At 43.0% G+C, this 23,994-nt stretch overlaps 1 long non-coding RNA gene across 1 annotated transcript in view; it reads left to right on the forward strand.

Annotated features, from left to right (window-relative positions):
• The window catches only part of LOC120398718, a 110,994-nt gene that overhangs the window by 66,983 nt on the left and 20,017 nt on the right, over positions 1-23,994 (forward strand). Inside the window, exon 3 of the long non-coding RNA XR_005594658.1 lies at positions 8,362-8,443. This is a non-coding gene — a long non-coding RNA (uncharacterized LOC120398718). The remainder of the gene's footprint in view (positions 1-8,361; positions 8,444-23,994) is intronic.

Here is a 23,994-nt window from a genome sequence, read left to right on the forward strand (position 1 = left end):
GCTGAGAGAAAGTTTTAGAGCAAAATTTGAACACAGGTGACAGTCACCACGTTTCAACCAAAGCCAAATTTTAAGGTTTGTAGAAACATCTTGCCCCTCATCTCTCTTCAACTGATCCTATTCTCTTAACTTTTCCAGTCTTTTCAGGTGAAAGGGCAGTGGTCTTTACTTCCCTAATGTTTCTATAGTTACCATGCACTGGGACATCTCCAACTGTGGTAAGGAGCCCAGCATCAGTGGCAGTAGGATATTTTCCTGATAGGGTTGCCAAGTGTCTGGTTTTCAACCAGAACACCTGACCGAAAAGGGACCCTGGCAGCTCTGGTCAGCACCACTGACCAGGCCATTAAAAGTCCAGTCAGCGGCACAGCTGTCCTGGCACCGAGCTGAGCCCAGGAAGCAGCTAGCAGGTCTGGCTCCTAGGTGAGGGGTGGGGGCGGGCACGGGGCTCTGCGTGCTTTCCCTACCCCGAGCACTTGCTCCGCACTCCCATTGGGGGAGCTGGGGGGCAGTGCCTGCGGGAGCCTGCCTTAGCCCCACTGTGCCACTGACCAGGAGCCGCCTGAGGTAAACCCACACCTCAACCCCGAGCCTCAGCCCCCTAACCTGGAACCCCCTCCTGCACCCCAAACCCCTCATACACAGCCCCACCCCAGAGCACTCACCCCTCCTGCACTCAACCCCCTGCCTCAAACTGCAGCCCCCTCCCACACTCTGAATCCCTTGGCCCCACCCCCCAGCCTGGAACCCCCTCTTGCACCCCAAACCCTCATCCACAGAGCCCATACCTCCAGCTGGAGTCCTCACCCCCCTCCCACACCCCAACTCCCTGCCTCAACATGCAGGCCCCTCCCACATTCTGAATCCCTCGGACCCACCCCCCAGCCTGGAACCCCCTCCTGCACCCCAAACCCTCATCCACAGCCTCACCCCATAGCCAGCACCCCCAGCTGGTAGCCCTCACTCCCTTCCGCATCCCAACTCCCTGCCCCAACTTGGAGCCCCCTTCTGCACCCTGAACCCCTCATACACAGCCCCACCCCAGAGCCCCCACCCCCAGTTAGAGCCCCCACCCCTTCCCACACACCAACCCGCTCCCCCAGCCTAGTGAAAGTGAGTGGGGGTGGAGAAGGGTGAGCCACTGAGAGAGGGAGAATGTAGTGAGTGGGGGGCAGAGCCTTGAGGAAGGGGCCAGGGAAGTGGGAGGGGCCTCAGGGATGGGTGGGGCTAGGGTGTTTGGATTTGTGTGATTAGACAGTTAGCAACCCTATTTCCTGACCCAGTTGCTTAGATGGAAATAGGGGTGCAGCCTTCTGCCCAAGAGAGATTCAGGATATAGCAGGTTTCTTTATGTAAAGATGCCAGAGGAAGTGAGCAGCTTGTTCAAATGCACTCTGGGTGCATTAGAGGGGAGATGGTGGTGCAAAAGCATCTCCCCACAGACTGAAACATTTAAATGGTGAAGGAGGGAATGTGATAGGGTGGGGATTTCTGGTGAAAATGTTCCCATTTATATTATAATATTCTATTTCTAATTGTTGCAAATAAGGCTTACTGATAACCCAGTAATAGAATTCACTGTATGCATATGTATTTAATTATTTTTAAGTATTTCTCACATATTATGTGACGAATTTCATTGTTACTTTCTCTCTCTGAAATAGTGAAATCACTGTAGAAAAACAGCTTTAACCTTAAAGTAGTATTTCATCTTAATAATGTCATCATAACTTTCAATGATTTATTCGTTATTGTTTACTATACTAAAGGAAGAGTGTGATAAATATAATTTGCCGCCTGTAAAAATACATATATTCATTGGTTTCTGGACACCAAGATCCCTGTGATGTGCCAGAAAAAAAAAACAACACATTATGTTTTTGTGGGCTGGATTTTGCATTTGGATATCTGATTTAGCTGAAAGATGCATTTAATCACAGTGCTTCTCAAATCAAGATCCAAATGAATGTGTGTGTTGTCAGGCTTATACAAATGGTGTTTTGGGAACTTTTTCTCAGAAACTGTCTAGAATTGGTTATATACAAGACATCTGTTCCTAGTATACTCAGTTCAGTTGACTGTTAATTAAGCTGATACGGGGAGGGGTCTGCAACTTCTGTCATTGGGTTACACAATGATTCTCATGGGTACTGCTCAAACAGTTGTGGTACACATACACATCTGCCCCAAGGTGTTCTTTTGGAGAATGACAGTGTTCTACAGCATTCACATTTATTCTTGAAACCCACTTGAACATAGCCTGGGTTCAAATCATTACATGAATACAGCAGGAGCTTTTCAGTACTACAATATTTGCAAGCTCTCCACAAACCCCACCCCTATTTTGTTTTTATCAAGGCAGAGAGCCCTTGTATTTACCAACTCAGATTTTTTTTATGTATACATGACATAAAGCAATGAGAGCTTGCTGTAAACTTCAGTACCAACAGTCTGCTCAGTCCCCTGCAGTGCAGAATCCCACCCTACAAAAGGACAGGTGTCTGTTGGTCTCTGTAGGCAGCAGGTTTAAAACAAATAAAAGGAAGTTCTTCTTCACACAGCGCACAGTCAACTTGTGGAACTCCTTGCCTGAAGAGGTTGTGAAGGCTAGGACTATAACAATGTTTAAAAGGGGACTGGATAAATTCATGGTGGCTAAGTCCATAAATGGCTATTAGCCAGGATGGGTAAGAATGGTGTCCCTAGCCTCTGTTCGTCAGAGGATGGAGATGGATGGCAGGAGAGAGATCACTTGATCATTGCCTGTTAGGTTCACTCCCTCAGGGGCACCTGGCATTGGCCACTGTCGGTAGACAGATACTGGGCTAGATGGACCTTTGGTCTGACCCGGTACGGCCTTTCTTATGTTCTTATGTTCTGCAGCCACACCCACATCTTTGCACAACTGTTCTGTTTGGACCCAGCAGAGAAGGAGATGGAGAGATGGACACAGAGGGAGCTAATAGAAACACAACTGCCTACTGTGGAGACTTTATTGTTTAGGGCTTCAGGCAGCAAAACTGAAACTAACACAAAGTGAGGCTTTGCACTGCAGAGAGGGCAGTGCTCAAACATTTAAAGGGACAAGACATCACAGTGACAACTACAGAACACATGTCCCATCCATTAAGATTAGAATAGCTGGTAGAGAGACTATCTAGAAGGGTAGGGAGCTGTCAGACTACAACCTGACAGAGATTAATTCACTTCCCAGATTAACTCATGCCAGATTGCATCATATGCAGTTGTAAAATCTAGGAATACTGCACCTGTGTTCTGCCCGGTGTAGAAGTCATTCTTGATGTAGGTGCTGAGTGCCTGCACTTGATCACAGGTATTTATGGTGGCCACACACACGTTTTCACACACCAGACATTCCGGGACTTCTGGGAATGGCAAGGATAGGCCCCTCACCAGCGTGTTGTGCTATGGTGTGCTCTTCAATATGGAGTCTCCCATCCTATACTGGACAAAACCACATCCAGTTTGTCTCAATGCCAGACAGGAGGCAAACCACCCCAGAAGAAGACAGTCTGGTTTAAACTGGATGGATGGCTTCCCTGCAGATACTGCAGCTTGGTCTGAAACCTGTGTGATCCATACTCAGGATTTTGCTATAAGAAGTTATATCAGGAACCTTTGGTGTCTGTTATGAAGTGGTCTTTTAACAAAAGATTAGAACAAGATTGTGTTGGGTACCTAAGAAATACTTTACAATGGCATGTAAAGCACATGGAGTCCTTGCTCAAGTTTGACTGCACTTTTGTATTTCATTGAAGGTTTTTTAATAAAGTACAAATTCTGGAAAATCATATAATAAACCCCCCCACATAAAATAAATAATGATTACAAATCTCTGTGAATTAATTTTACAAAAAGATGTTGTTTTAAGTTTAAAATATTACTAGAGACAAGCAGATTTTTGTTTTTGTTTTGCATTTAATCAATTTGGATAAATTACTTCCCATGTTTCTGAACTGAGAGCTTATATCTATTCTGAGACATGCCAGATTGCCCATAAATTATGTGCTTTCAAAAAACATGTAATTTATTATGGAGCTACTCCTTTTCTCCTTTCAGTCCAATGGTTGTTCAGGTTAAGTGCAATAATCATTCTATAAATCATACAATATATGCCTTTATTGATGTCTTCGCTACCAATTTTAGGTTCAGCAAACATTCAAGGCCTCTGGAGTAGATTGATTTCTGAATGTGCTTCTGAGGCTGTATTCCTCCCTTCATTTTCCCTGCTGTACAAGTTTAGAGAGTATATAAGTCTGAACATGCAGCTGACCTACCAATAATAAACTGTTTAGCAGCATGGAAACAGCTCTCTGAAGAAATGACATTACACAGCTCTGGTTCAACAGCACTGTGCCAACTTGTTTAGCACTTTACACTGAAATATGAGCAAACTCAACCAACTCTGCTAGAATCAAGTTGATTTTTTTAAATTTCATTCCACTAATGGTAAAATCAGTTTCAGTTATCTCAGCCTTGCGTTGTCTCTCAAGCTGCTGCACCAGTTAATAGCATTATATAGGATTGATAGTATGTCTGTATGTTCATAGCATATAGTATGTGCTGGCATGAGTCACTGTGCTGTAGGTCCTGGTTCTTTGGTTGATCGAATGCTGTATCATCTGGAACTCAGTTGGCCCAAGGAAACCTAACATTTGTCAGATACTGTGATGAGTTAGGGGGTCTACCTGTACAACTTATGAATTCTGAACGCTATTATGAAATTGTATCATGAAATTACTGACATGTAAAGCATGTGTGTGTGTATATGTATGTTGTGGCAAAGTACCTTCGCCTCCTCAGCAGGCTCAGTCCTTTTTAGCCTTGGAGACACAGGCTTGGGCAAAGCAAACCCTTCTAGGTAGCACAGGGTCTGGCTAATCCTTCCCTCAGTCAGTCCCTTGTGCTTGTTTTCTCCCCTTCTGGGGACAGAGCACAGCCTTCCTTGCTGGAAGGGTTCAGAGCCTTGCTGCACCTAACTTGCTGACAGCTTCCCTGCTTCTCTCACTCTCCCCTCTGCTTCCATGCCAGGGAGGGTTTAAAAAGGTCTCCAGCAGTTGGAGCCAGCTGAACCTAATTAGTTCCCTGGTAACCCCTTTTCCAGCTGAACCTTATTTCCCCCAGGTTATCTCTCCTCAGTGGATTGGGAGAGGCCTTTTAACCCCCTGGGACTAATTACTACCCCTCCCTTTGTAGCCATTTGTCCTGGGTTTGCCACAATGTATGTGCATTCACCATTGGTGACAGGGCATCCACACCAGATGAGGAACAATGGGGAATGTTTAACTTTAATGATTGTGCTTTGACCACGCAAAAGTTTGCTAAACAACATCTGCATCTTAGGAGAAACTTAGTTGTACCCATTCTCAGGGGGCGGGGGAGGACAGCAGGTGGGTGCTGGAGCAGCAGAAAATTACCCCACACAGAATAAAGAAAATCAAGTTCCCAGGAAGTGTTTAAATAAGGAAACATGGGGTAGGAGAGAGGAAGGTCACTCAAGCTGGGGAAGGAGACTCCGTGGCGGAGAAACCACTGGGTATGTAACAGCCTGCATGAGGCAGGAAAACCCTGCCAGCCTGCCTTCCTCGACAGAGATGATCCCCAAGGATGCTCAAGAGAAGGGTGAACTAGCAGTGGGCATTGCAGTTAGAATGTGTATTGTTTTCTATATAATCTGTACTCTCTTGTATTCTGTATGGCTAACTAAAGGAGCAGTTGTGTTAGACTTCTGAGCAGAGTGTGTGTGTGTGTGTGTGTGTGTGTGTGTGTGTGGTGTATCTGCTTTACAAATAATCCCGGACATCTAATAATACAGTTGTGGCCTGATTAAATCCATGTCAAATGTTTCCTCTCTTTCTTTCAGTATAGCCAGACAATTACCATGTGCTCCTGAAGCTTCACACCTTTGAGTGGATTTCTGAGAGAGGGCGTGTTTAACTATAGGGCAGTCTAATGGATCTACCCTGCACCCAGAGAAGCTAAAAGGCTGAATAGTGGGTTCCAGCTCTCAGAAGGGAGTGTTAGACTGCAGGTCTGCACCCCAACTGTGTGTCAGGCTCTGGAGGCTTAAAACACTGGTGGATCCAGGGTCCCAGAGGCTTTGATTCTCATCACAGCAGTCTGATAGGTGTCCAGCAGGGTGCACCTGACTGGATCTGTGACAGTTATGCAGAGATGTTAAGAGAAAAGATTTAACGTAAATGAATCTCTCCTATTTCCCATCCTGGTCAGCTGTCTGTCCAAGGAGAATGTAATATAAGGTATCAATGTAAGTAAATATATATACACTTCAGTTCATAGGTGCTGACTTTCCAAAGTGCCGGGGGGTGCTCGATCCCTGGCTCTGCCCCAGGCCCCACCCCACTCCCCCCCTTCCCGCCAAGGCCGCACTTCTGCCCGCCTCTTCCCATCCCCATCATGCCTCTTCCCACCCAATTCTACCCCCTCTCCTGAGCATGCCATGTCCTCACTCCTCCCCCTCCTTGTCAGCCTCCTGCACACCATGAAACAGCTGATTACGGCAGGCGGGAGGCACAGGGAAGGAGCAGGAGGTGCTGATCCGCAGGGCCACCGGTGGGCAGGAGACACTGGGAGGTGTGGGAGGGAACTGATAAGGGGGCTGCCAGTGGGTACTCAGCACCCACCATTTTTTCCCTATGGGTACTCCAGGTACTCTCAAATGAGGGGTGAATTCACTTTCAAATTCACTTTCCCCATTTAAAAAAAATTACTGAAATAAATTTTGAATAGCTGTAGTACCAAAATGGGACAACAGCAGAAATGTGGCAGGAAAACAGTATTCAGAAGTAATGGTAAGTGTTCAGGTAAAAATTTAGTTTTTATTTTACCAACTTCTGAAAAAAATCACATTTATGTGCATATTATACTTTGAGTGTGACATTTGAGTGTTTTTTACTAATATAAACAAAGATGTTTGCTCTTTGCATAGCAAGAAAAGAACTGCCAAAATGTCTGTCTTGGACACTTTCTTCCAAAAGAAAGGAATTCATTTGTAAGGCCCTGATTCAGCAAGGCACTAAAGCATGTGCTTGAATGTTTTACTGAATTGAAGCTATAGGTAGCAACAAATAAGTCAGTGAAAAGACCTTTGAAAATATTTCCTTTCACTTTATTGTTTACGAAAAAGTGCTATGAATTTCTATCAGTGATATATGACACGTGAACAAATATAAACATATTGATTTGCTGACTTGCACTACTTTTAAAAAATGAGACAAATGTCTACAGGATTAGTCTGGTGTCAATCAAATTCTGGTATCAAAAACTACAATAAATCAAAAGCAGTCAGAGCATTTACATAATTCTTTGTAACAAGTACCTTTTTACTCCAGAATTCTATTAATTGGTAACATGATTGGTGGGTTGTTTTTAATATAAATATAGATGAATGCACTTAAAGCTACATATTGTATGTTACTCAAGTACCATGTGAAAAGAAAATTTAGACTAATAATTTTTAGTATAATTTACATCTTTCACTTGTGTAAACACTACATAAAAATAACTACCATGATTTAACACTCCTGTCTTAAGATGACAGTAATTTAAGGCCCTAATGTTCTTTCCACTTACATTAACTTATTAGACAAGAGTATCAATTTCAGTAAATTTCAGTAAAGCTAGTCCTGACTTACACTGGTGTAAATGAGAGGAGAATGAAACTCCATTTCTGTATATGAGAATGCCACAGTAAGATATCTCCAAGTGTAAGATATTATACAGTCAGGGCTAATATAGATTTATTAAGCACTATTTTTCTGCCTTGTCTTATCTAAAGATGTTAATATTAAGCTTATGCAGTTTAGGTAAACATATATTTTACTATATTGACATAATGTTTAAGTATACAAACTTGTAATTTTGTTTCAGAGATTATAATTCCACCATATTTTGAATATTTAAGTGTTGGTTTACTATTATCTTATCATTTGACGCTCTTTTAACTTTGTTACAATGCTGCTGGCTGCATTGTACAATTATGATATATAGGGAGCACACATTACAGTAGCCTACTGAATATTGCTGGCTTCTGACAGGCTTATTAAAATATATAAAATCTAAGCAATTCCGCCTGTTAATACAGTATATAAACATAAAAATGTGTCATTTCTGCCTAGGAGAAGGTAACAAGAGGAAAATATTTCAAATGAATCTACCCGGTAAAAATAGTTTCATCCTTCTGAATGTATACTGTACTAGAAAGTACAAACAAATTTTAAACAAACTAAGTATTTGCTGAATCCCACATATTTCTACATTAAATATGTGTCTTGCTAGGAAAGAAATAAACATATATTACTGTTACGATTTCTTTTACAGAAAGGGATAACTTGCTATCTAAAGCAAAAATTAATTTGCACCTCAACAGATGTAAGTGAAGACAAAATTATCCATCTGCCAGGTAAGAAATTGCTTTAAAACAGAAAGAAAAGCGTTAGCTTTCCTTAAAACTGAATTTACACCTTGCTTTTGTGGGGAGGAATGTAGATAATGAGGTTACTCTGTATGTTTTAAGGTCATCTTCACAATTCTACACCACGCTCTCAGGAGTCTCTCCATATATATCTATGTACAGAATTTATTTGTGTGTGTTGTGCATGCGCACGCCCACACAAATTCTGTATATTATATTGCTTATGGAAAGTTTTGTCTCACATGAATTATCCATAGTATTTTCTAAATACATCATCATCTGTATTCCGACTCCCACAGAATCTAATGTAAACTGCCTTTTCAAAATCCAGCTGTCTGAAAAGTATTCATGGCTGATTCTTTTTTAAGTGGTTTCAATCCCATCTCGAAATGGTCATTTTTAAAACTTGTAGATGTACAAGCTTAGACATACTACAAAACCAATAACTGAGGGCAAAAAAAATGTATTTGCATGTCCAAAACTAAGTATCCTATTTAGGGGCATAAATCTGAGTTTTGAAGTGGGCAAAAACTAGTGCTTCCAAAATTGCACATCCAAGATGATATTTTGAAATGTGGGTGCCTGAAGTTAAGTTCCTATATGCAAAGCCGCCCTATTTTCAGGGATGTGCACCTGTGACTCTGATTGACTTCAGTGTGGGCAACAGGTTTTCAGAATCTCTGAAAATAGGGCCACCTTTATTTAGGTGCTTAACTATGAATTAAAAGGCTGATCATCAGGCATCAAATTCTCAACATTTTGTCCTCATTATCTGTGAAGCAAATTTAGGGTATCAAAGTCTGCCTCAGATAAATTCAGTCTATACAGAGGATAAAATTGTCAGTATCTCGTGTACGTTAGAATGATAGAAAGAAATAGTAGGAACCCCCCCCCCAGAAGATTAGGGCTGTATGTGGTTGGTACAAGGTATGCCATCCTTTTTAGGGCAGGCTTTGGACCAGCACACCCCCGCTCAATGTCCTAGTTCTAGCTCTTTATGATATGTCTACACTGCATCTGGGAGTGGGCCTCCCAGCCCAGGTAGAACCATAGAATCAAGGGACCGCAAGGGTCATCTAATCTAACCCCATGCTAAAATGCAGGCTTTGTTGTGCCTAAACCATCCAATACAGATGGCTATCCAGTTCCTTTTGAAAACCTCCAGTGAAGGAGCTCCACAACCTCCCTTGACAGTCTGTTCCATTGTCCTAGTGTTCTTGCAATTAGGAGTTTTTCTCCTGAGATTAATCTAAATCTGCTATGCTGTATTTTGAACCCATTGCCTCTTGTCCTGTCCTCTGTGGCAAGAGAGAACAATGTTTCTCCATCTTTCTTAGGGCAGCCTTTCAAGTATTTGAAGACTGATATTATATCCCCTCTTAATCTCCTCTTTTCCAAACTAAACATACCCAGTTCCCTCAGCCTTTGAACCAGCGCCGAATAGAGAGGTACAATCATCTCCTGTGACTTGCATGCTAGGCCTCTGTTAATGCAACCTAAAATTGCATTTGCTTTTTTTGCAAGAGCATCGCATTGCTGACTCATGTTGAGGTTGTGATCCACCACAACTCCTAGATCCTTTTCAGCAGAGCTGCTGCAAAGCCAGTTTCCTCCCATTCTCTATTTGTGCATTTGGTTTTTCTTTCTTAAGTGTAGCACCTTACATTTGTCTTTCTTGAATTTAATTTGTTGTTTATAGCCCAGTTCACTAATTTATCAAGATCCCATTGAATTTTAGCTCCATCTTCCAAAGTGTTAGCAACCCCTTCTAGCTTTGTGTCATCTGAAAATTTGACCAATATGCTCTCTATTCCTGCAGCCAGCTCATTAACAAAGATGTTAAACAAGACTGGACCCAGAACTGATCCCTGTGGAACCTCATTTGATTCCCCCCTCCAATCTGACGTCATTCCATTAATAGTTACCCTTTGTTTGCAGTTGTTTAACCAATTATGTATTCATAATATGTAGTTCCGTCAAGCCCACATTTCTCCAGCTTACTTATCAGAATGTCATAAGGAACTATGTGAAAATCCTTGCTGAAGTCCAGTTACATTATGTCCACCCCATTCCCCCTATCCACCAATCCAGTTACTCTCTCAAAGAAGGAAATCAAGCTGGTTTAGCATGATTTGTTCTTAGTAAATCTTACCCCTTCATCCTCCAGGTATTCACAAATTGAATGTTTTATACATTGCTCTGGAAGCTTCCCACGTATCAAAGTCAGGCCGACTGCTGTACAGTTCTCCGGCTCCTCCTTTTCCCCCTTTTTAAAAGATGGGCACTATGTTAGTCCTGTTAGCTCTTCTCTAGTTCTCCCGTGTCAGCCATGAGTTTGCAAACATTTTGTTGCCAGTGGCTCCAAGATTTCTTCAGCTGATTCCTTCAGTGCCCTCAGATGAATAGCATCATGCCCTGCTTATTTGAATTCATTCAAATTGGTGAAAAGACCTCTGATATGTTCTTTACTTATCTGGATCTGTATCCCTGCCCCTTTATTGTCTATGGTAACTTCAATAATCATCCAGTCACATGTTATTTTCAGAGAGACAGACACTCACTCAAACTCAGTTCATCTGAGCCAGGGGTGGCTCTAGGTATTTTGCCACCCCAAGCACAGCTTGCCTGCGGGAGGTCCCCTGTCCCGCGGATTCGGCAGCACGCCTGCGGGAGGTCTGCCGAAGCCACGGGACCAGCGGACCCTCCGCAGGCACGCCGCCGAAGGCAACCTGCCTGCTGCCCTCACGGCAACCGGCAGAGCGCCCCCCGTGGCTTGCCTCCCCAGGCACGCGCTTGGCGTGCTGTTGCCTGAAGCCACCTCTGATCTGAGCTGAGACCCAGAGGGTATGGTGGGTTTGGACTCATGTGGCTATCCTGAGCGATCATGCTACTATTTTTAATGTGCTAGCTCTAGCACACCTAGCATGAATCTGTCTGACCAGGTTGAGAGACAAGCCCGCAAACACATCTTCTGGGGATTGTAGTCAAAGAAAGGGCTATGTCACTGCAGGCTGGAAGCAGAACTGGCTGGAACACAGGGTCCAAAGCTACAAACAATTTGCCTTTGGCTCAAAACAGTGAGAGACCAATGGCGGGGAGTTCCTCCCTGGGAGAGGGTCTGTGGAAGGGAGGGTATGGCTAGACGCCTGGAAAAAGGCCAGAGGCTTGAAGAGAAGCAGCTCTGTGTTGCCAGAGCTCTCCAGTCACTTCAGCAAAGGAGCTAGGAGTAGAACCTGCTCTGATATCAATGAATTCTGCAATCAACAATGCTACTTTCCCCCATTTCACCATGATGCGGATATCAAATGTTAAATGGATGTGAGCCACTTTCCAATCGGCATGCGAAAACTGCAGTGCATGGTCTTTACTAAACTCACTAAAGTATTAAATGTTAAAATAATTTAATAGTATTTAAATTCCATCCTCAATCCTAGGGGTTTTTTTATTTTATTTTTCCCACTTGCAACTGAAAGTGAAGGGGATTTAAGGGTCTTTTTTTTTTATAATACTGCAATATTTCTTTCATATTTAGAGTCCTTGCCTCCCAACCTTTCACGTTTTCACTGTCTTCACTGTTTATTGTCATTTGCTACAAAGCGTCATCATATCCCAACCCTGTTACATTTCAAACTGTTTTTTAGTTTTCACTCACTGGGAACATCCATTTTAACAAAAAACTGCATAGTCTGCTCAGCCATGCTATTTACTGATGTAACTCAAATCGCACTGTCACTCAGTTTACTTAATTGGTCAATATTAAATGGAAGAATTATTCTTCAGCGTGTTAAACTAATATAAATTCAGGATGGAAACTGCTCATAGATTCTGTTCCATTATGCCCCTACATTGCCAGTAGAATGATATCACGTTTCTACAAAATAGCTACCTCCCGTAGTAGCCTCACAATTGCCAACTGTGATGAAAATCTTAAGTATTTATTGTTCATAGCATATTTATGGTGATAAATGTCTGATCTTTTAATCTGATGAATGAGTAAATTAGGCACAGTTTACTTTTAAAGATACACAAATTAGACTAAATACTCCTTTTAGAAAAATGTGTTTGGCAAAATGACCGGGGAGAGAGGAATGATTTATATTGTTTTGTTGTGTGTTCAGACCTCATCTTCTAGAAGTAAAATTAAGGATAATTAGAGCAAAAGATACAAATAATTTTTCCAGTAGGGAATTTTGGGCAAAATAAGAATTGACCCAAATCTCCTCTCAAAATCCAGGCTTTTCTTTTCTAGGTTTTGAAGTAGGTCAGAGATTTTCATTTTTGTCTGCCTCTCGTAGACTCTCAGGTCAGAAGGGACCATTATGATCATCTAGTCTGACCTCCTGCACAATGCAGGCCACAGAAACTCACCCACCCACTCCTGTAATAAACCCCCTGACCTATGTCTGAGCTACTGAAGTCCTCAACTTGTGGTTTAAAGACTTCAATTCTTGATCTTGCTGAGAACTGAAATCGGAAATATTATAGTTTCAGGGAAACTGCACCTGTAACCAGCCTCTATGGTCTGCTCCAGGTATGCCCGCTCAGGTCTCTAGCTGTCACTTCTTTCAGGGGAGGGACCCCATCCTTTTCGCTCTAAATTGAGGTTTAAGCTGCAGTCACGTTTCACTCACTGGGATTCTCCCCAAGCAGCACTAAAATCCAGCACCTCCTCCTCTCTCCCCACCCCACTCCTTGCTTTCTCTCTAGTGACTGTGACCAGTATGTTCCATTGGTTACATGTGACCCAAACAACTCTTTCAAAGCAGAGGACATTTATTTAAGGACAAAAGCATACAAAGAAAAAAATATAGGGATTTAAACACTTTATCCATATCTCCCCCATCAGTTTTAGAGAGACTCTGGCATGTTCCAGCCTTTTCAACCCTTCAGCAAGCTGGAGTCCTCCTTTGGACAAAAGGTCATGTCTGCTAGATCAAAAAAAGTCCCTTCACTCTGTTTAGCTTAACCTTTATACCCTCTATGCCTTTATCTTCCAGCTTCCTGAAAACAGGTAAAACCTGTCACTTCTCTTTTTCTTGGGGGGCGGGGGGGGGGGGGGGCAAGCCTCCAGGTCTATCAATGGCTATTAGCCAGGATGGGAAGGGATGGTGTCCCTAGCCTCTTTTTTCCAGAAACTGGGAATGGGTGACCGGCCTGCAGAGGATGTTCCGGAGCTGGAAAAGAGCAAATTCCCTGGACAACCAGCAGGAGGCACTGTGCTGGTGAGTTGTCACCCGACCACAGAGAGTCTTTCCACTGATTTCAACAGACCTATAATTCAGATATATTTTGGATAAGCATCAATGTTTTTAGAAGGTTATCTGAATCAGCTTATCTTTTGCAAGTAAGCACTATTTTTGGTTGCAACTGAATTCAAGTGGTAATCATGATGGGGAAAGTAGCCAAAAAGTAACTGAATATTTGTTGACATCCTATTTTGGATGCACACAGGCGCTATTACTTGTACTTCTGGATCTAAATTTATGTGCAGTGTTAGCATATTGCCAGTGGAGGCTTGGGAGAATGCTGCAAAATACATTTCCAATGTGTTTACTGGCCAATTTGTTTTACATCACATCATTAGATTGATAATGTTTGCTTGGACCTAATGGTTTTGTACAACAATCTCTCGCAGAGCATTGCAGAAGACAGAAGAATTTTTCCCTATAGAGGGTTTGCTGCAGTTTAATAATTAAATAATATCAAAGTCTTCAGCAATGATGACCCTTCCCCCACCCCCGCAAAGTACTGATTAACAAAGGGAGTCATGTATCAGAGGGGTAGCCGTGTTAGTCTGGATCTGTAAAAGCAGCAAAGAGTCCTGTGGCACCTTATAGACTAACAGAAGTTTTGGAGCATGAGCTTTCGTGGGTGAATACCCACTTCGTCGGATGCATGTAGTGGAAATTTCCAGGGGCAGGTATATATATGCAAGCAAGAAGCAGGGTGGAGATAATGAGGTTAGTTCAATCAGGGAGGATGAGGCCCTCTTCTAGCAGTTGAGGTGTGTAAACCAAGAGAGGAGAAACTGGTTTTGTAATTGGCAAGCCATTCACAGTCTTTGTTTAATCCTGAGCTGATGGTGTCAGATTTGCAGATGAACTGAAGCTCAGCAGTTTCTCTTTGAAGTCTGGTCCTGAAGTTTTTTTGCTGCAGGATGGCCACCTTAAGATCTGCTATTGTGTGGCCAGGGAGGTTGAAGTATACCGAAAACCTACCGACCGCTATGCCTACCTTCATGCCTCCAGCTTCCATCCCGGGCACACCACATGATCCATTGTCTACAGCCAGTTTCTCCTCCCTTGGTTTTCACACCTCAACTGCTAGAAGAGGGCCTCATCCTCCCTGATTGAACTAACCTCATTATCTCCAGTTTGCTTCTTGCTTGCATATATATACCTGCCCCTGGAAATTTCCACTACATGCATCCGACGAAGTGGGTATTCACCCACGAAAGCTCATGCTCCAAAACTTCTGTTAGTCTATAAGGTGCCACAGGACTCTTTGCTGCTTTTAAAGGGAGTTGTGTTAATAGCCTGTTTAAAATAAACTTGGAGAAAAATGCTTGAAGCTGAATTCAGTTAGAGTCAAGGTATATATATTGGAGAGTAGGGTGGGGAATGAAATGAGTCTGTGTCAGCAACATTCCACCATTTCCCAAGACCCTGTGGGGAACTCCCCTGGGTGAGGATGGAATATGGAGCTAGGCTGCTGCGGATGTCATTATTCCCCAACCAGCCCCACCAATATGCCCCATGACCTATATTACCTTTTCTTGCCTAGGCCTTTGTGAGGCAGGATCCCTTTTTTTGGGGGGGGGGGGTAAGCAGAAACCCACAGCAGTGAGTCTCAGAGCCAGGGTCTACAAACTGAGACTCATGGTGCTTGCGTTATGGCATTAAAAACAGCTGTGAAGATGTTCAGGTGTAGGCTGGAGCTCAGGCTCTGAAGCCCACCCACCTCCCTGGACTTCAGAGATTGAGTTCCAGCCTGAGCCTGAACATCAATACCTCTATTTTAGCACTGTAGAATGAGTCCAAGTCTGTGGAGCGGGGCTCTGAGACTAGGGTGACCAGATAGCAACTGTGAAAAATCAGGACACATTTTTTCCCCAGGGTGAGGGAGGGTATAATTGCATACATAAGACAAAATCCCTAATATCAGGGTATCTGGCCACCCTCTCTGAAACTTGCTGCCATGGATTTCTGCTCGATGAGTTAGACTTACCCTTTGAGGCCATCGTAAAGGCATTCCCCTGTAGCCAGAAGCACAGAGGAGTGAAGATGCACAGAGACTTCTGCAGATCCACCAGGATTAGTGGAGTTTGGAGGCAGGTCTCCCTTCCGGCACTCCCGGCTGATAGAATGATTGGAGAGAAACTCTGCAAGGAGATCCTGCTGGTTTTACTATGGAAGTGAATAATTTGGTGCCTTGGATTTATAATGATATAATATATAAAATTTGCAAACTGTAACCAGTAAATACAGATTAAAGGAAGATTATTGTAAAGTGGGATTTTTCCGAGGAGTACAAGGGAGTTGAAATACACTGGGATTTAGGCACCTAACTCTCTGTGGTACCTTTGAAAATCCCAGCTGTAGTTCTAACTCAGGCAAAACTCTCATTAATTTCAGTAAGCACTGAATAAAGACCGCAGGGTTCCCCCTTTAAGCTATAATGAAGCTGTCTAAAACATACTGTGTTAAATTTCATAAGGTACAAAGGAAATTGCTTTGTGCAAACAGTTTTCAGTGAAAGTCTCTCTCTTTTAGAGCTGTTTTTCATCTATGGAACATCTTGTGCAAAGAGCTTAAAGTACTTGCCTCTAGGCTATAAAGAGTTGGAGGGGAAGAATATTAAAGGAGGATTAATGTTTTATTTTTATTTTTTGTGTTGGAAAATAGTCTAATAAATAGCTGAGAGTTGAAGGGTTCATCTTTCTACTATAACAATGATTTTGGAGTAATCTTCAGAGTAATGGATGACCTAATAGCTGAGGTTTTCAGCAAGGGCAATGTAAATAATTCCTAAAATATAGAGCCGTTCTCTCTCACCCCAAAATATGCTTTCATACAAAATAAATGTCATAGGAAAATATAAATTCTGACCAAAAAAAATTGTTTTCCCACATGAAATTTCAGAATAAAAATGTTTGTTTTGACATTGTTTGAAATTTCCTATAGCAAAACCAAAATTTTCCAACCAGAAAAGATAAAGGGGTTTTTTGTTCAGAATTTCTCACAGGAAAAAGTTCACTCTCCTGACCACATCCATCAAAGTATTTTTTAAAGGCAAAAAAACCCAATATTATTTCTTTGATTGGATAATATAAACTATGAATTAAAATACAACCAGATGTGTGAAATTGCAGATCTTATATGTAACAATGGGGGGAGGGATAGCTCAGTGGTTTGAGCATTGGCCTGCTAAACCCAGCATTGTGAGTTCAATCCTTGAAGGGGCCACTTAGGGATCTGGGGCTAGTGAAAGCAGGGGGCTGGACTCAATGACTTTTCAAGGTCCCTTCCAGTTCTAGGAGATTGGTATATCTTCTATTATTATTATGTTGCTGTCAGCATCATTAAAGATTTTTTCATATACACTTTCAAATTTGAATCTTCCCCAGGAGGGGAACTGTGGCACTACAATAAACCTGCATTCCCTGCTCCACCAAGAGGCACAGAGGAGGCATGACCAAGGCCTAGTCTACACTACAAGTTTGTCGAATTTAGCAGTGTTAAATCGAATTAACCCTGCACCCGTCCACACAATGAAGCTCTTTACTTTAATATAAAGGGCCCTTAAAATCGATTTCTGTACTCCTCCCCGATAAGGGGAGTAGTGCTGAAATTGACATTGACATTTCAAATTAGGGTTAGTGTGGCCATAATTCAACAGTATTGGCCTCCGGGAGCTATCCAACAGTGCACCATTGTGACCGCTCTGGACAGCAATCTGAACTCGGATGCACTGGCCAGGTAAACAGGAAAAGCCCCACAAACTTTTGAATTTTATTTCCTGTTTGCCTAGCGTGGAGCGCTGATCAGCACAGGTGACCATGCAGTCCCAGAACGAAAAAAGAGCTCCAGCATGGACTGTACAGGAGATACTGAATCTGATCTCTGTATGGGGAGATGAATCTGTTCTATCAGAACTCCGTTCCAAAAGATGAAATGCGAAAACATTTGAAAAAATCTCCAAGGCCATGATGGACAGAGGCCACAACAGGGACTCAACACAGTGCTGCGTGAAACTTAAGGAGCTGAGACAAGCATACCAGAAAGCCAAAGAATCAAATGGACGCTCACGGTGGGAGGGATGACTGACGACTGTAGCTACCCCACAGTTCCCGCATTCTCTGAAAACTATTTGAATTCTGGGCTGAGCTCCTAAAGCCTGAAGGGTCAAAAACATTGTTGCGGATGTTTCAGGATATATGTCGTCAGCCCCGCTCCCCCCTCCTCTCCCCCCCCCCGTGAAAGCAAAGGGAAAAAATCATTTCACGCCTTTTTTCAACATCACCGTATGTCTACTGGATGCTGTTGGCAGACGCAGTGCTACACAGCAGCATCCCCTTGCCTTGCCTTGCAGATGGCAGACGGTACAGTATGACTGGTATCCGTCATCGTCATCCCACGGGTGCTCCTGGCTGGCCTCGGTGAGGTCGGCCAGGGGCGCCTAGGCAAAAATGGGAATGATTCCCCAGGTCATTCTCTTCTTTATGTTTTGTCTAATGGAGATTCAGTCCTGCCTGGAATATCATGGCAGTTCCCAGTCAGCAGCACTGCGCAGTCATGCCTACCCCAGCCTACCCCTTGCTACCAGGGCTCATAATCAGATACTTAGACCTCTACATTTTGCTGCAAATAAAAAAATTAAGCTGCCGTTTAGAACTGTCCCCCAACATACATATCCTGGGACATTTTGTATTTTACCAGTGTCAACCAAAGGCCCACACACAAATGGAAATTCAGTCCTGCCTGTGCTTCTATCCTAGTGCTTATCACAGATTCCCATTTTCAGCTATAGGCTGAGCAAGTGCAGAATGGTGGTTCACTCTACTTCGCTGTAAGCCAACCACCTTCCCCTCCCCCCCTTTGATCTCTGCTTGCAGAGGCAATAAAGTCAGAGTTGTTTTTTATTCATGCATTCTTTATTACTTCATCACACAAATGGGGGGATAATGGCCATGGTAGCCCAGGAGGGGTGGGGAACGAGGGAAGCAATGGGTGGGGTTGTTGCAGGGGCACCCCCTAAAATGGGATGCAGCTCATCATTTCTGCAAGATGTCTGGGGCTCTGACCTGGAGTGGCCGTTTGCCTCTCTGGTTCTTTATTAGGCTTGCCTGATATTCTAGGCAGGACTGACTCTCCATTAGACAAAACTTAAAGAAGAGAATGACCTGGGGAGTCATTCCCATTTTGGTCCAGGCGCCCCCGACCGACCTCATCAAGGCCAGCTAGGAGCACCCATGAGAGCAGCAGACAGTACAGCATGACTGGTAACCATCTTTGTCAACTTGCAAAGAACCAGACGGTACAATAGGGCTGGTAACTGTCTTTGCTAACTTGCAAAGGCAAGGGGATGCTGCTGTGTAGCACTGCAGTACCGTGTCTGTCAGCAGCATCCAGCAGACATATGGTGACAGTGAAAAAAGGCTGAACGGGCTCCATGGTTGCCATGCTATGGCGTCTTCCTGGGCAATCCAGGGAAAAGGGCGCGAAATGATTGTCTGCCGTTGCTTTCACGGAGGGAGGACTGACTGATGACATTTACCCATAACCACCCGTGACAAATTTTTGGCCACATCAGGCATTGGGATCTCAACCCAGAATTCCAATGGGTGGGGGAGACTGCGGGAACTATGGGATAGCTATGGGATAGCTACCCACAGTACAATGTTCCGAAAGTTGACACTAGCCTCGGTACATGGCCAAATTAATGTGCTTAGTGTGGCCGCGTGCACTCGACTTTATACAATCTGTTTCCAAAAATCGATTTCTGTAAAATCGGAATAATCCCGTAGTGTAGACATAAATTCCTTGCAGCATCTGCATTTTGATGCTGTGTCTGCAATTTAAAATTGCCATCTTCATCCAAACCATTGGGAGGGCAATCATCATATGACAAATGTTTTCTCCTGGAAATGAACCCCACCATGTCAAGGCAACCTGGTTTGGAAATTTCAACCGCTGCACTAGAAGAGGTAAATAAAATCTGATTTCTTAGACTTCATAGAAAATTAGGGCTGGAAGAGACCTCAAGAGGGTATCTAGTCTTTCCTCCCTCTCCCCTTCTCTGAGGCAGAACCAAATAGATTCCTAGATCATCCCTGACAGGTGTTTGTCCTCTTCTTAAAAACCTCCAGTGATGAGGATTCCACGACTTCCCTTGGTAACCAATATTTAACTATCCTCATAGTTAAGTTTTTCCTAATATCTAACCTAAATCTCCCTTGCCTCAGATTAAGTCCATTACTTCTTCTGGTTTTACCTTCACTGGACATGAACAACAACTGACCACTGTCCTATTTATAATAGCCCCTAGCACATTTGAAGACTGTTCTAAAGTCCCCACTCAGGACTAAACAGGACTAAACATGCTCAGGTTTTTAAACCTTTTCTCATACATCAGAAACTCTTTTTCCTTTTGCTACTCTCCTCTGGACTCTCTCCAGTTTGTCCACATCTTTCTTAAAGCCTGATGCCCAAAACTGGATACAGCACTCCAGCTGCAGCCTCAACAATCCCAAGTATAGCAGGACAATTACCTCCTTTGTTTTAGACACAACCCCCCTATTAATACATCCCAGAATATTAGCCCTTTTTGCAACTACATGATGTTGTTGGCTTATATTCAATTTTTTGAGCCACTATAACCCCCAGATCCTTTTCTGCAGTGCTAATCTCCACCCAGTTCTTCCCCATTTTGTCCTTTTGCATTTAAAATGAAGGTTTGAATCCTTTGTCATGATAAAGCTACTTTGTAATGCTTTAGTGGTGCAAAAAGAGCCTTGAAAGTGGCCAAAGTAGCCAGCTGGGGATTTCTGGGCCAGTAGAAAGAGTGTGTGGTCAAAGCATCCTTGCACGCAAGTGATTTGACTACAGCAATAGCTTCTTGGGGCTATTGACAGCAGGCACAATTTAAAGCCATCCCAGGATTAGTGGCTTCCAGCCACTTGCATGCACCCATGCTAAATTCTCTGAGGTGTCACATACAGATCTGTCCCCAAATGTTTAATTTATATTCTTATGTTTATCTTTTTGGAGTCACAACTGCAAAATCACATTTAGCAACATGTTCATTTTAATTGCTTTATGGTTATGCTATCTGAACAACAATTCCACATCAGAGAAACAAGAATATGGACACATTTTGAGAGAGGCAGTAACACTGATCCTGCATTGCTATTCTCTGTGTGACTTTTTTGTTTAGGCATGTTCCTTTCTATGAGAAAAGCAGGAGAACTATATGACAGGACTCTATAAAACATGTACCATTGTTTACTTGATTCTCTTTGCATCTATTATTTTAGGACTTATAGTTAGCAATGCAGCACCACAGGCATCCCGACAAGCCAAAAACTACTTAGATTGTAAACTCTTGTGGCAAAGACTGTCTTCTTATTTGTTTCTTCAGCACCTAGCACAATAGGGTCATGATCCAAGACTTGGGCTCCTAGGCGTTACCAAATATTAAAAGTTATGAAGTACCTATGTAAACCATAATTTAAAGTTTAGAGCTCAATTGGAACATTTCACATAAGGGCTGATAGTTCAGTCCAAATTCTTCAAGTGCCCTCTGCATATTCCTACTCTTGAGATGCACCAACCCAGTGCAGCTATGATGGTGGAACCTTCTTGTAACAGTGGCTGATACAGACATTTTGCCCTTCCCTTTCAGTCTCTAGCACTCATGCCAGTCAGTGGTGTAGCCCATGGTGGGACGTTGGCACTCAGTTCCCTCCAACTACAACAGAATTAGGATGTGAACCAACTTACATCTATTTTTCTCTGTAGCTAATGCTGTAGCCTAGAAAATAATATGGACCAGACTAAAATTCAATCCCCTCAGGATAAAAGACCAAGACAAAGAGACCTTTCCATGAAACCTTCGGCTTCTCTTCCACTTTCACCCCAGACCCGTACTGGGTCACCAAGAAAGATCTTTTCCCTGTCTGTTTAGTGTTCCTACAAAATGCATCTCAACGATGGCTTCATTGCTGGATCTGGGAATCAGATCAGAGGTTGGAGCTAAAGCCAGACAGGTTTTGACTGGATGCTCTTATTGCAGAAGGTGTGTTCAGATAAGGAAGGAGCCCAGATTTCCTGGCTACCTTGTAGAGACTATGAAATTAGACTGGCCACACTGACAGGACTACCCTGTGCCTCTGTGGATGCCATGACCATATTGGCCAACTCATTCTCCATTTTTTTTAAAAGGAAGAAGAGTGCACTCTCCAGGCCCAGAACAAATTCCAATGTGTTCACTGGAGCAGACATGTCTGGATCCTTCAACTATGAATCAAAGACCATTGCACCATTCCCCTCTTGCAGAAAAGGAGGTAATCTCAGAAGAAGAATATCAAGTGGCACTCCAGAGGATGAGTTTCCTTAAGACTCAGGGGAGTTACAGAGCAGTGCATTCCTGGAGGAGGATGTGGGAGTAGCGACAGCTTCATCTTCCTCTGGCGACACAATTCAGTTCCATGAGTTAGTGGACTGGATGGCATCAGCTCTGAATTTACCATCTGTAGTATTAGAGAAGACTTCACACTCCATATTTCATATCATGGGATCGACAGTGAAACCTAAAGTCTTTTTATCCATATTAGAAGGGTTGTGGCAACCGGCAAAGTCCCTTTGGTCCAATCCATCTTCATTACAGCCAGTTTCTAAAAAGGCAAATTATATCAAATTCTACAGGAGGGATTATCTTGCTTTCACGTATATCCACATCTGAACTCCTGGGACATAGCAGCTATACTTCAACAGCCAGGATCAGGTTTTCAACATTCTACTCCAATAGATAAAGAAGGAAGGAACTTAGATTCTCTGGGCAGGAAGTCATTTTCTTCTGCATCCTTAGCCATGTGTATAGCCAACTACTGATGGCCAGGTATCAATTTCAGTTGGGGGAAAAGATGGCCCTTTTCACCAAACACCACCAGAGGACCAAAGGAAGTTGACAAAGGCCAAAATGTAGCTAAACATGTCCTTAGAGCATCATTTGATGTGTCTGAAACTGCCTCTAGATCCCTGGCAATAGCATTATCTCTGTGTAGACATGTGTAGTTATGTCCATTTTCTCTCTGATAAAATACTAGGGCCAAAATAGAAGATTTACCCTTCAATGGAGATTAATTATTTAGTGTTAAGACTGATGACACATTGGTTAAACTGAAGGAGACTCAGTCTATAGCTAGGTCTCTAGGGCTCATGCCATCTTACAGGAGAAGATCTTTTACCCCAGTGTTTAGATATAACAGGGACTACGTACCACCTTCTTTGTCCACCTCTTCTCAGAGGAAGCAACTATACCATCAACATCACCAACAAACATATTCTCAGACTCAAGACAGAAAAAAAACCCTTTAAACCTCATATGAAGACAAAGAATTCCTCAGACAATCTACTCTGCCAGCCCCTAAGCATGATCTAGACCCACCCACAACATCCTATTTTATTTTCCCTCTTTGAGCCATTATGAGATTGCTTCTTGTTTCATCTTTCATTAAAAACAGCGTTTATAAAGCAATCACTTCCATGAGAAGGATTAGTGAGCTGCATGCACTTATGGCAGATCTCCCCTACACTATTTTCCACATGGACAAGGTGGTCCTTAGGCCACACTGTAAATTCATTCCACAGATCGTTTCAGATTTCTATGAAAACTTACCTATGTTTTTTTCTGAAACCTCATAAGTAAGGGAGACATTAAATCTGATAGAACTAAGGACTTCAGACCTTCTCCTAAGTTGTTTATCTCTGATACTGGCTCTTCAAATGGTAGGTCCATTTCAGCACAATCCTTATCTAGATAGGTCAGACTTTGTATTGAGGAATGTGATGGGGCAGCTTTGCTTTCCCCTCCAGCTACCATTAGAACTCATAGTACCAGGAGAATGACTGCACCTTCAGCATCCATTTTATTTCATCCCATTATTGACATTTGCAAAGCTGCCACACTTTTACATCTGACTATGCACCAAGTTTGGAATCCAAGTCTGATGTTCATTTTGGCAGGGCGGCCCTTCAATCATTGTTTAATTAGGGATCTCCCCTTCCTTTCTTATTGAGGCACTGCTCACCAAGCTTTCCCAAGAGTGGGAATATGTAGAGGACACTCAAAGAAGAAATGGAGGTTACTTTCTTGTAACTGGAGTTTTCCCTGCTCAACTTCCTCACCTCTGCGGAGTCCTAATGGTATCATCATTTGGTATTCTGCATTAGTATTTGGAAGGAATTGAGGGAGAAATGGTGCCCCCCATAGGGCCACACCTCTGACTGGGCAAGCACTAGAGACAGGAGGGGAAGGGC

Source organism: Mauremys reevesii, linkage group 2 (assembly GCF_016161935.1).
Source record: "Mauremys reevesii isolate NIE-2019 linkage group 2, ASM1616193v1, whole genome shotgun sequence".
NCBI classification, from domain to species: domain Eukaryota; kingdom Metazoa; phylum Chordata; order Testudines; family Geoemydidae; genus Mauremys; species Mauremys reevesii.